Below are 12,185 nucleotides of genomic sequence, written 5' to 3'. Positions count from 1 at the left end.
GGGACTGGTGATTAACAAAATCTCTGTGTTTATTTTGCAGGATGTCCACTACGGCACCAGCTAAAACTCGCCGGAACCAATATGACCCACTGGAGCTTGCGCAAGGATTTGCCGGGCCACGGGGTGATCTTTTGACGTCGCCGTCTGAACTGACGTCGCGACTGAACTGACGTCGCCGTCTGAACTGACGTCGCCGCATGAACTGACGTCGGGTCTGAACTGACGTCGCCGTCTGAAGCTCCGCCGCACGTTTCACACTAACTCCCCCTAAATTTGCACATGCTAGCCACGAAGAGGCAACTTCACGTGGGCAAGTGACTTTCCAAACATCCCCTTGCCTGGCCTATCACTAATCTACCCTAAAACGCTTTCCCCAAAATCCTTTTTTTACATATACGGCTTTCAAGCCGGTACGAGGAGACAGTTTTGAGCCGTCTCCTGTCTCGTTGCTTCGCTGTTTTTCAAGAAACCTTTCTCTCTACAAAAATCCCAGGCTTCATGTTTACCTTTCCATTGCTCACAGGTAAGTGGACCTGGTTTCGTTCTGTAACAATCGTTTGAATGAGATATTTGGTAATGATAGGAAAGGAACTAATCATAAAAAGGAGTGGCAGAGTTGGGACAGTCACTGGAAGTCAGCAAAAATATTATTAGGGGAAAATCAGTTGATGTGAGGAATCTTAGGGGGAAATCAGTTGATAGCCTGCCATGGTGGCTGCTGCATCCACATGAGCTGAGGGACTTTACGTGCTCAATAAACTTCAATTCAATGAATAACCGTATCAACTTATTGGAAGAGGAATGGGTAGGGAAGCTAGGAGTAGGAACCTCTGAAAAGTAGAAGAAATGATTTAATTTTAAAATCACCTAATTTGACGGGTCTGCATTTGTTCCTGTCTCAGCCTCAGTGGGAAAACTTTTTAAAAAATAAAATATTATTGTATAAACAATAACAGAATATTGCATACAATTTAAATGGTTTGTGTGTGGGGATGAAACTCCTGTCTTTTCCATCATACTTATATAATTAAAGTAATTTCTGTGTATTCCCTTCCAGTCCTTTATTTATATGCAGTCATATTTTTACATAATTGCAACCACAATATACAGACAATTTGTATTCTGCTTTTTAATTTAGTTCAAGGGAAGTTTGGCCAAAATTATTTGAAAGAAGAAAATAAAATATTGGGTATAAATATTCAACTACAAATGAAGGAGGGTTTTGTTCATCAATCCTCATGTACAGAAGGGGAAAGCAAGAGAAGTGAGGTAAAGCAATTCGATAGCACTTTCCAGTTCTTATTGGGGAAAAAAGAACTTTCAAACTTACGGAACTGAATAAAATATTATAGCTAGAGGCACTGGTAGCTTTTGTAATATTCTGCTAAGCATTGCTTCATGCTAAATCTTGAGGCTTTCTGTTAAATTGCTTTTAATGCCTTACTGTAAATATCTGTTTTGTAATAGAGCATTGTTATCACTATTACTATTATTATTAATTTATATTTATAAGATGACAACATGTGAAAATTTTTTACTAACATTTGAAAAACCCCATTTGATCCTTGCCTGAGGGACAAAACATAAATTAGAGGAATACAATGCAGGAAAATGATGGGGACATATATGGTTTCAGCAATGGTATGGATTTCAGGCTAGAAAGGCTCTGCAAAGGAAGCACTGTTGATGTGATGTCTGAATAACATGCAAGTTTCTACTCTGAATAAATTTTGCCTATGATTCATGAGTCTTGTGAAGTTTATAACTTTTTTTTCCCCTGAGGCATCCCTTCACAAGTTCTGTAATTTCCATAATACCCCTAAATTTTAAAAGCTCTGGATGTGCAGCTAGAGGCAGCTGCAGAAGATGAAAAAAGGCAACAGGCTTACTTTCTCCTGTGCAGTCAGTATTTTCTATTAACATGTCTGCAAAAATAGGTCCCGTGCAAATGGACAGTTAGAGGTGGTCCAAATAAAGAGAAAGAGGGGATTCATTAGTTGATCGACTTTCATTTATTTTTGAGTTGAAAAAGGAACCTTAAAAACTATAAAATTATTTTGAAGTTCTAAATTTCTAAGTTCATCAGTAGCTGTACTATTGACTTTGGAAGTGAAAATAGGATAGCATAAAGTCATGCGGCCAGATGCAAGAAAATAAGCTTGCTCTTTTGATGGAGGGATGCATGGATCTGATCCACATCCACGTTTTCTGTCTAGTCAACTAAAAAGCATAAAGACAGCTTAGCCAGTCACATAAAATAATTGGCCAGGGGCAGAAAATTTCATAAAATTTTAGTAATTGATTTCCAGCTGGCCAAATTTCAGTCGTTTCTCAAAGGCAGGTGGCCCTAAGCACATTGATATGTTTATCTGTTTTCTTTAATTCTTCCAAGGAAGATTGTAAATTGGGAATAGTACAAGGTTTGATTTTAAAGATGGCCAAATATAAATAATTGTGAATTTTAGTAGCCTGAGTTCCACAGGTTGTATAATCTATGAGTTTTTTAAAAAAGAATGTTAATTATATTAACAATAGCCAATAATTAATATTTGAATATCTGTTATGTACCTGTCACCATCCTAGCCACTTCACAAATAGTATTTCATTTAGTGCCGTGTAATTGTAAAGTGTACATTTGGTCTTGGCCCCTTGGTTTGTAGCAAAAAGCCCTAAAACTCTTGGAATCTTTGGAGTGATGATTGTTCTTTGTATCTGAGTGAGGTGATGGATGCAGCCCCTAGGTAGCTTCAGAATGGGGATTGGTCACAAGAAAGACCACAGTGGGATTAGAGGTTGGGAACTTTCAGCCCACACAACACCAGACAAGAGAGAAGGACTGAAAGTTAAGTTGATCGCCAATGGTTAATGACTCAATCAATTATGCCTGCGTAATAAACCCAAAAGGACCGAGTTTGGAGAGTTTCCAGATAGCTCAACAGATAGGAGAGTGGTACACCTGGGGAGGGAGGGCATGGAAGCCCTGTGCTGCTTCCCATATAAGTTGCCCTATGCATCTCTTCCATCTGGCAGTCCACTTGTATCTTTTGTAATATCCTTTATACAATAAATGGGCAAATATAAGTAGCATTTCCCTGAGTTCTGTGAGTCACTTTAGCAAATTCATTGAACCAGAAGAGGGGGTTGTGGGAATCTCAATTTATAACTGGTTGGTTAGAAACATGGGCCACAACCAATGCTTGCGCCTGGCATTTGAAGTGGGGGCAGTCTTACGGGACTGGGCCCTCAATCTGTGGGATCTGAGACTACTACCAGGTAGATAGTGTCAGAATTTAATTGAATTTTAGAACACTCAGTTAGTGTCTGCTGGAGAATTTGCGGCTGGAAAATTGCTTTGTGCAGGGGGTGAGGTGGGAAGGTAGGGGTGGGGTGAGAGGGGAGAAGCCTCACACATCTGGTCAAAGAAGCATTCTGTGCTGTGAAAGAATAGTTGAAGAAACCAAATTTGTTATTTTCTATATCATTACCGTGCTCAAAAACAATTCTATGAAATTATTTCCATTTTGTAAATGAGAAACAGAGAAGTCACACATATACTGAAAGAGCTGATATTTGAAGCCAACAAGTGTGTCTCTGCTTATAACCACAGAATAATGTGCCTCAACTATCACAAAAATTCAAATACGTGCTAAACAAAGAGAAGACAAAAATTGATTTTAATATGGTTCTATTTTGTACCATAGTCATTATCCAACAAAATACTTTCTTAGAAAACAACTATACGCTGGACAGTTATCAAAGCTAAGCAGAAATTGAAGAGGGTTCTACACTTGGAAGAAGAAAATTTCCCTGAGTGAATTCCCCCAAATTTTATAGCATGTGGCCTTAGGGCAAACCCTGCCTTCAACATGTGGTTGACCTACATTGGGAGAGACACATTCACTCTTATTGGCTTAAAGAACCCAAGGCCAAAGTTTACAGCGATCACAATAGCTGGAAAGCAAGGGATGAAGAGAATGTTGAGAAGTGAGAACCCACAGATGTGAAGCCCCAAAATTATATATATAAACTTTCCCTAAACGCCGTCTGAACCTTGGGCAATCCATGCATGAAACAGACTCCAAGCAGTGCAGCCAAGGCTAACAGAACATTTCAGCTTCCATCTACTGCAGAGTTTAAAGTTTCAGTTCAGTCAAGTTAACTACCTGTTAATCAAAGCAATTAACACCCTCTGGAAGAATATAGCAAAATCCAAAATCTCCACAACTTAAAATTCACAATTTTCTGGATATAATTCAAAAATTCCTCAATCTACAAAAAATCAGGAACACATAACACACACTTAACAGAAAAAACGATCAGTGGAGACCAGCTCTGAGATGAGACAGACACTAAATTTATCAGAGGATTTAAAATTCATCTACTGTAGGTATTAAAAACCTATTTGTAATTAGCATAACAAATAGGAAATCTCAGGACAGAGATATGGAAAATATGAAAAAAAAATGTCAGTGGAAATCGTAGAACTATAAAACACAATACCTGAGGTTTCAATATTTTACTGAATGAAATTAACGGCAGATTCAAGGTGGTAGAAAGGAGTCACTGGAGGAGAAGACAGAATAATGGAAATTACCAATCTGAAGAACCAGGAAGAAAAAAATAGGAAAAAAGTGAAAAGTACCTGAGGACCTGGAAGACAATATCAAAACATCAATCATAGCTGTATTTGGGATTCTGGAATGAAAAAATAAAGATAATACGGCAGAAAGAATATTTGGATAAAGAATTTGCAAAATTGCCCAAATTTGTTGAAAGACATAACTTTATAAATTGAAGCTCAGCATAGTCCAAGAAAGATACATAAAAACGTAGATAGAAAATATTGAAAGTAGCCAGAATAAAATACTATATTACATATAAGAAAACAATTACATGAATGATGACTAATTTATCATCAAAAATCATGGAGGGCAAGAGATCTTTAATGTCCCACGAACCTTGAATTCTATATGCAGTAAAAATATCCTTCAAGAAAAAATGTGAACTAAACTTATATAAACATTAAAACTAAGTAAATTTTTGTCAGCACGCATACTCTAGAGGAAGTTCTCCATGTTGAAAGGTATCATAATAGATGGAAACTGAGAATTCTAGGATGGAAGTATAAATATTTAGATATTTAAAAAAGATTATGTTATGTTTCTCTGAATTTCTTTTGGTTATATATCACCTTTGGAAAAAAATTTAGCACCATTATAACCTATGTATTAGCTATGACAATGCATATGACAGAAATAGGCTAAAGAATGGAAAAGTAAAAGAACCTATGTAGCATGTTTTCTTTATTTTTTGGGGAAATGATACATTAAGTAGACTGTAAACATTTAAGGCTATGTATAGTATTCTCTAGAACAACTTCCAAAAGAATGATTCAATGAGGTAGAGCTAAAAAGCCGGCAGATGCAATGAAAATGTAAAAAATGTTTAGTTACTTCCAATAAGACAATAAAGGAGAAAGATCGGAATAAAATCAGACAAGACACAGGAAAAAATTAAATGGCAGACACATAACCAGCCATTTGAATAATTACATTGAATGTAAATGGCATAAGCTCTCCAATGAAAAGACAAAAATTATCTGTATGGCTTCAAATAGCAAGCCCCAACTATATATGATGTAGAGAGAGAGAAAGAGAGAGACTTTATAAAAACACAAGTAGGCTGAAACTAATTGAATAAAAACATTGTAACGTTCAAATAAGAACCAGAGAATGCTGAGGTGACTACATTAATATCAGATAAACCAGACTTCTAGACAAAAAGTTTTATGAGATACAGTTAAAAGTTAATGGCAGAATGTAGGTGACAGGTACATGAGCATTAACTGTAGTTTTTTTCTGTTTTTGTATATTTGAACATTTTTATAATATTAATTTGGCAAAATTTAACTTTAATCAGTATTAACAATGACAACATTGAGAAACAACAGGAGAAGCCACATGGTAAATATGAAAAAGTGTTACACTGAGATACAAGGACTTGGATTCAAGTCCCACTTCTACAAGGCACTTCAGTGACTTTGAGTCTGACATTTAGCATCATTAAGAATCAGTTTTCTTGTCTGTAAAATAAGACACATTTTTAAAGTCTAGGTACTGTCTGGGAACTTTTTAATAAATATAGCAGGATATTCCAGGATTCAAAAGTTTGAGTAAAACGAAAAGTATCGTTATTCAATATCCCTACTTTTCTACTCTTAAAAAACATAAATGAAGATACTTTAAACTTCTTAGAAAAACTACTAACTGCTTATGCCTTTTGATTCATCCTTTATAGCTAAGAAAAAATTGGATTATGTTACAAGTTTTTTGTTGTTGTTGTTTGTTTGTTTTTGAGAGGAAGTCTCACTCTGTTGCCCAAGCTGACGTGCAGTAGTGCAATCTCGGCTCACTGCAACCTCCACCTCCTGGGTTCAAGGGAGTCTCCTGCCTCAGCCTCCCAAGTAGCTGAGTCTACAGGCACATCACCACACCAGAATAATTTTTTTTTGTATTTTTAGTAGAGATGGGGTTTCATCATGTTGACCAGGCTAGCCTGAAACTCCTGACCTCAGGTAATCTGCTTGCCTTGGCCTCCCGAAGTATTGGGATTACAGGCCTAAGCCACTACAAGCTATTTTTTATGATACAATTTATTTGTAACTATTTTAACTTCAGCTCTATAAATAATTTAATGGCATCATTCTCTGACCTCAATAAAAATAAGAAAGACGACTTTACCAAAGTTTTCCACTATTTTTATTTCTGCCTTTTGGGTGAAAATATAAATCCATCAAATGTCAATGAAATTAAATGCCTTTCTGTTATCATTTCCTTATCAGAAAAATAATTTGTTTTTCATATTTGTGCTAAGGAGTAACATATGTAACATGTGGGAACATTCTAAGATACAAAACACATACTTTATTTAGCATTTTTATTACAAATAAAATAGTATATTAATTGCAGAATATTAAGAAAGCATAAAAAGGAAATAAAAATCACTTCTATTTTCATAAACTAAGGCAATATTTTCATACAATCCCCATTAGATTTTTTAAAAAGTTTATTAGTATATAATGTTTTTTTAGGGAAAAGTGGCAGACTATGCATGTGAATCTATGCGTTTTGATGACCTTTGAATCATGAAAGGATGTTGATTTAATTTTAGATTCTGCATTTTTAAGTGTTCATACCCAGCGTAAAATTTGTCCAGTACAACAAATCACTTTCTCTAAATTGGCAAGCATCCCTAACTACAATCAACATTTGCCCTCCTATCATGCTTTTTAGGTTAGTCTCTCTCAAACAATTTATTACTTATTCTTATTACATAATCTCCTATTAAAAATATAAAAGGAATCCTGTGAAGATAGACATTGGATTTGGAGTTTAAAATAAGATACATCATCATAAACAAATATCACATCTTCTAATGAAAGCAATATCTTTCTTGTATTCGTTAAATAAATAATATTAAATGCAGAGTTTTTAGGAAGGGTTGGAGATAAGCAGTGTCAAAGCTCTTTGTGACTAAGTGCATCTGTCAGTTTCACAGTCAGTGAAGGGTTTTGACACTTGCTCTTTGGAGTTTGACTAAGCGAAGGGAGGCCTAACAGCTTTCTGCATGTGGGCCGACTAAGAGAACTGCATGCCATTGGCTTCTCTTTCCTCTTTAGGTATTAATTCCAAGTGAAAAAATCTTTCATGAATTTACGAAAAAAAAAAAAAAAAAAGCCCTTCAAATTGTTTATACGTGGAAGAATAAGTGGACTATGTGAACAGCCTTTAACTGGTCTATTAAACACTTAGCTATTTATATGTTAGCCCTGGGCTCCTTAGGAGTTAATGTTCAACAGTTAGAAAAATACATTGTTAAATTTTACGCCATCATATGCTATCAAGACCTTGGTATGTGTGATACCGAAACTTTCACTTGCAGTGGTACCTGTGATCCCTTCGCATAAGGCAGTCCGACAGTATTCTGTGGTGCCCAAGCGTCATGGAGGACAGTAAATCCGTAGAGCTTTGCATGAAAGCCCATGCCTTTCTGGTTAGGAGAAAATTGGTTATTAGAGAAGGAAGTGGGGCTCTTCCTACAGCACACATTCCTACAGCAGCATGTCGTAGAAGCCCACATTTTGTGTTGCAGTCCTGGTATTCAATAGGAAAATTCCCCGAAGGCAAGATTCATGGAAATTTACAAGCAAGTGTCTCTCATAAGTTACTTATTGGAACAGAGTGCTGAAAGTAGCATTTTTCTTGTTTATTTTTTTTTCTGGTATTTCTTTACTATTAGGTTTAACATTAACAGAGAACTCAGTCTAAACACTACCGCTTTAATAGCTTCTAAGTCTTCAAAACTTTGGTGATACATTTTGAGAGCATCAGAAGAAGATAATCCAGAACAGTTTTTAGGTAAAAAAGAGTAACATATGTATAGGTACTTTGTTTTATTCTATCTATATATGTATTTATTTTTGCTTTTTTGACGATGTCCTAAACTTTTCTCATCTGCAAAGATGGCATCAAGTTATAGTAAAAAGGTATTTATGTTGGACAATATCTTATGACATAAATAATTTTTTTGCTCTCTTGTTTCATTAATGAGGATAATAAATAATCTGTGTTTTCTTAAAAATGGAAACCCCAAAATGTAGAACATGTATTATTAATATAATAAAGTCCTGGCAAACATAACCAAAGCAAATAATAAATCACATGAGAGTAATGCTTTTCAATAATTGGAAATCTAGAAGAGATGTAAACTATTTTGTATATTGCACATATATATCCATATATACACATACATATACATGTATAGATATATATACATATATACACATATGTAGTAATGTAGATATATAGATAATGTAGGTATATATGTGTATATACATATTTATGTGTCTATATCTCTACATTATATCTACATACGTAGATATATCTACATATATCTACATTAAAAGAATTAAGCCAAATACTTGAGCATCTCATCAGTGGTGCTCAAGTCTGCTATACATCAGAATCACCTGAGGGAAGGTTAAACCAAAATACCCAACCAATGTCCATTTCAATAGACTCTGATTCCATCAGTCTTGGGGGAGCTCAGAGCTCAGAGCTCAGAATTTTAAAAGTTCCCAGGGGATTTTCATGTGCAGCCAGGCTGTGAAACACAGCACTCTGCTCACTTTATTGTTGAAAGACCTTATTATTTCCTCCCCTCCTTGTACTTTCTTATCCTGTCTTTGTTTTTTCTTTCCTTTGCTTCTCTTATTTTTTAAAGTTAGTTTTTAATTTGTTATTGTTCTTGAGCTTTTGTAGCAGCTGGACGGTGGGGAGTGTGAAGGGGCCAGTCCTGTCAGGCCTGTGCCATCTCTGCTCTTACCATATTTTTTTGCAGGTGGAACTATCTTGTCGGTTCAAAGATTTTGCATTAATAATGTTTAAATCTGTATCTAGAAGATTGTGAGTTTAACTTTTTTGATTACTACAGCAAAAGTGGTAATATTTCATCAGGAGCTGTGAAGATGAAGTGCTACGTTTTCCCTGAAATAGGTGCGTCATGACTCTCAGAGTCCAACAGGCTGTCTCTAGTTCATCATTTTTCCACTGCATGGGCTGAAACACAGTCGAGTCAGCGGAGCCACCTGGGCTGAGATAAGAGCCAGAGGAATTGTGAATTGTCTAATTGAAGAGAAGTGTAAATACCTGAACTCTGCACAAACAACAATCGAGGCAGTGTATCCTTAGATGGACACAGACAAGTTGAGATGAGAACAATCTCAGTGTTATTACAGCCACTCAACTGGCTGACTGCCTGCAGGAAAATATTTCCCTAAACATTTATCCAAAATGTGCCTTATTTACTTCAAAAGATATGAACTTTCCATTTCTTTGCTTTTAAATCTTAGTTGTCTTTACTCAGAAATGGCTGAAAGAACTCCACATATTATTAATAGGACTCAAAGCACAGTGACGAGTTATTCATATCTCCTCTTTTTGATAGCTGTAAAATATATAGATGTTCTCTCATAAAGGAATTTGACTCAAATGTTTTAAACAATTTCTTTCAGAGTTCTTATCTGGCCCTGATTTTCCAGTAAATAATGAGAATTCATTCTCCTGGCCAGAGTGGTTATAATTTGTCAAAATTATTTTGTATGTGTGTGAAAAAATGTTGGCCAACTGCAAGGGTCAGAGGACTCTATTATAGTCAGAGGGTGGGAAACCCCTGGTTTTTAGGGTTTTGCAGACAGAGCAGCCTGTTTACCAAGACCTCTAGGAATCATCTGTTCGAGTAAGCCAGCAAGAAGAGTTAGCTCACTTGAGAATATTAGGTCCTTATGTAACCTGTCTAATCCACTCTTGGAGCTGTCACATCCAGAAGTGGCACCTACTCTCAAGGAAGTTTTCTTTAAAGAAACCAATTTGTATAAACGTATTTTAATTCCACACAAAAGCAAGATGGAGCAGAAAACCTGCTAACCTTCTAAAGTAATCAAAGAAGGAAAATAGTGAAATGGAATATACCAATAGAGCATGCTTATATAATGTATGTGCTGAAAACATCAGAGTCAGTCTCAGTCTTTGTAATGTCAAAATTCACATATTCTCCTAATGAGTTTTCCAAGTTCTCAAAAACATAGTGTCGTTAAACTAAAAGAGATAATAATTTGTGCTTGAAAAGGAGAGCAGAGTACCTTCCATTTCCCACTCTGAATCTGCTCTCTGTCCTTCTCCACCCACTTTGTGCTCCACAGTCTGTTCTCCAGGGACCACATAGGAACAGGCTCCCTTGCCCTCCGACATGGAGTTAACTTCAGCCATGTAGAGGCACTGGCAGAAGATCAGGGGGTGGGGGAGAGGGAGGTCAGGGTATTTATTCCCTTTTCCTCCCTGCTAGGTTGTGGGTTGGCTGCATTTCTTTACGGAGGCCACAGCTCCTGTGGAGCAGGCCTTTCTGACAGCCACAGCTCTCTGCAGGCTCTGGGAGCTGTGCCCTCCCCTTGCGTCTTCTGGATGCTTCACCACCCTCCTGGTTTCCATTAACCCTGCCAGATCCTTACGTCACTCCTCCAAAACCTCTTCAAACACCCCTTTTGAGTGGCTTCCCAAATGGTTTAAAATAGATGGCTAATGAGATTTGTTAAGCAAGGAATGCATTGACAATTGCTCGTTGAGCACCTTTTATGTAACTGGCATTGGGAAATTTACAAAGAAAGTCTCTATATGAATAAATATATATACACGCAAACATATTTACATGTATACACACAAACATATACATGTTTATATATAGAAACATATATGTATGTATATACACACACACATATGAAACATCCTGGTATATCATAAGCTTAAATTTTTGCTAAGGGGTATTATATTTGCTTTCTATGTACTAGGTTGGACTTGCAGGTGCTTTACAGCAGGGAAGTTCCTGCTTGAGCCTTTAATGCTGGATTCTTCTAGCTGGCCTAGTGTGGCCCGTGCTGTGAGCTTAGGGGTGGTAGTGCAGGTTATGTTTTATTCAAGGCTCAGATAATGGAGAGATGTAAGAAACTTACATATATAATCTGGTCATTTTATTATTCAAATGCCAGAACAAGTATTAACTCTTAATTATTTATTTTTACACGCTAGGTTTAAAGAATAATATCTGTCTTCATAAATCAGGAGCCTGCCTGCTCATCACAGAGAAGTGGCTTCTTAAAACCCACATTTTACTCTGCCGTGTCTCATTGGCAGCTTGGAATCTAATTAGGCTCAGGGAGAGATAGTCTCTCTGTCTCTGTTTGTCTCTCTCTCTCATTTCCCCTCCTTCTCTCTTGCCTTTATTCTTTGTGTTGCTTGTATTTGTAATTTGTTTGTTTTGCTTTCCTTGCTGCATGGTGACTGGGCAAGAAATCGTCTCTTCCAAATGCCATTTACCCTATATCCATTCTGTATCCCTCGGAGAAAACATTTTGGTTTTTCATATATTTTTAATCTATATTGGTGAGGAGTCTGAGCTGCAAATTACAAGGTCGAACTCATACTAATAAGCAAACTCAGTGACGAGTGGTTCCTGTAAGTGAACAATCTAGGGTTAGCTTTGGCTTCAGGTTGAGTAGAAACCTGGAGGTCTGGGGTTCAGGTAACGTCATCCTGGTCTCTCTCCTTTTCCTCTTTGACTGTTGTGCTTTGTTC

At 36.6% G+C, this 12,185-nt stretch overlaps 1 long non-coding RNA gene across 2 annotated transcripts in view; it reads left to right on the top strand.

Annotated features, from left to right (window-relative positions):
• Positions 1-223: 223 nt before the first annotated feature.
• LOC126933944 (uncharacterized) overlaps positions 224-12,185 on the top strand; it is a 168,448-nt gene continuing 156,486 nt past the window's right edge. For both annotated transcript variants that reach the window (XR_007718773.1, XR_007718772.1), the window contains exon 1: positions 224-523. This is a non-coding gene — a long non-coding RNA (uncharacterized LOC126933944). The remainder of the gene's footprint in view (positions 524-12,185) is intronic.

This window comes from Macaca thibetana, chromosome 13 (assembly GCF_024542745.1).
Source record: "Macaca thibetana thibetana isolate TM-01 chromosome 13, ASM2454274v1, whole genome shotgun sequence".
Taxonomy (NCBI): Eukaryota; Metazoa; Chordata; class Mammalia; order Primates; family Cercopithecidae; genus Macaca; species Macaca thibetana.
This window is presented reverse-complemented; position numbering and strand designations above follow the sequence as displayed.